The 1,806-nt window shown below is 36.7% G+C and overlaps 1 non-coding gene across 1 annotated transcript; it reads left to right on the top strand.

Annotated features, from left to right (window-relative positions):
• The first annotated feature begins 1,431 nt into the window (after positions 1-1,431).
• On the top strand, positions 1,432-1,503 carry TRNAN-GUU (transfer RNA asparagine (anticodon GUU)). Its single transcript has one exon. It is a non-coding gene; the product is annotated as a tRNA-Asn (tRNA).
• Positions 1,504-1,806: the final 303 nt, after the last annotated feature.

Below are 1,806 nucleotides of genomic sequence, written 5' to 3'. Positions count from 1 at the left end.
AATTTGGATTTATTTTATCGATGCAAATTGGATTTGGATAGAAGGGTACATTCTTTCTAATATTTTAGATAGAAGAAATGTTTCTTCTATCTAAAATATTAGAAAGAATTTTGCTGATTTATTTATTGCTATATGCAATTTATGGAATTGATACACCATTTAATTGATATCATTTAGCAAAATGAAACACAGCATATGCATCCATCTTTTGGCTCGAGAATTTCACGGGATAGAGATATGGTATAAGAAATAGACTATTAAGTAACTCTAAATGAATTGTGGATACATCTGTATCCTTAACATACTGAAACGATTGTCATTATTCGTATCAAACCAATAGCGATTCATACAAGCTAAATCTTCTAATCAATGGTGGGCCAATAATGAATTTTTTTGCATATGTATTAAGACGCTTGGCCTGATTTCGAAATTGTCCAGAGTTTTATATGTTGTTTTCATTGCAAAATGATGGGTCTCCTTCCATAACTTTCCAATTACGAGTACGAGAATTGAAAGACATGAAAATTCTCAATTCTCTACGGCGTCTAGTAGATAGAAACAAGAAAATCAGAAGAATCTTTCTCTCTATTCACTATCATTCCGCGTCTTCGACTTCTATTAGTTTCTTTTCTTCTTTAATGCAATAGCTATAGTTTGATATAAGAATCCATTTCTCAAAGTAATGGAAACCATTCTCTTATAGGAAATGGTTCGAAAATCGCTATTCCACCTTTTAGGTATCGTGAAAAGTGATACCTGTGAAGATCGTGCATTTCAGTCAAATTCAGATCCGTTTTTCGAGTCCATGATATAATATAACCAAATTGGATAGATCTTCCACCTGTTTAGCTAAGAAAGAATAGATACAGAGGTGGATAATAGATCGATATGAAGATCATGAGCTGCCCCATAATGAAATCGCCAGTAGTCGCGAATATCTCCTTCTTCCCTAATCCAAGATTGGAGAAAGAAGATCTAAGAGGGACCTATGGAGAATGTAGTCAGAAATCCATAATAGAGTCCGACCACAACGACCGAATTAATTATCCTCATCGAGAAACTTAGACTACTAAATAGAAAAGATTTGAAAATCATGGCATGGGTCTCCTTTTTTTCTTTCTTTAGAGTTTTCTATATGCACAATTTCTCGATGTTTCGATGAGAATTTCTTGACTTTCCATATATAGAAAGAGATAGACTATAAATGACATCTCTTATGTCAATAAGACCAAAGGGATGGATATTAAATGATAGGAAGTGCTAGGAAGTGAAATAGAATGAAATAGAGCCACTTTGGGCTTCCCTATGAAATGAGGCATGGAACGGAGCCACTACGAAGAAATTATGGGAGTTACGAAAGAAGCTTCGGACTCATATTGTTCATGGGTTGAGAGCGGGAGTTGAACTCTAGGAGGTCGAATCCCCCCTTGTTCCTCAGTAGCTCAGTGGTAGAGCGGTCGGCTGTTAACTGACTGGTCGTAGGTTCGAATCCTACTTGGGGAGATTTTATTCATTCTTTAATGTAAGAATTTTAATGTAAGAATAAAGAATTGAATTAAAGGGCTTGCTTTGACCCTTAGGAGTAGGTAACCCGTTCGCTATCCTTGTTTCTATTTCTATTGCATTCTATCTCATCGTATCACATTCTGTTCTACGATTCCACTTCGACAAAAGGAAAGAGCATACCTAAGTTCAATAGCTTTACGTCCGCTATCCCGATCATGATTTTCCTACCCTCAGGGGGAAAGTAAAGGCCCTTCCCCCTTTGGAAGGCTGTGGGCGAGGAGGGATTCGAACCCCCGACAC

This window comes from Triticum urartu, unplaced genomic scaffold (genome assembly GCF_056163025.1).
Source record: "Triticum urartu cultivar PI428250 unplaced genomic scaffold, HENAU_Tu73 scaffold2, whole genome shotgun sequence".
Lineage (NCBI taxonomy): Eukaryota > Viridiplantae > Streptophyta > Magnoliopsida > Poales > Poaceae > Triticum > Triticum urartu.
The sequence above is the reverse complement of the archived record's forward strand: the minus strand, read 5'-3'. Positions and strand labels throughout refer to the sequence as shown.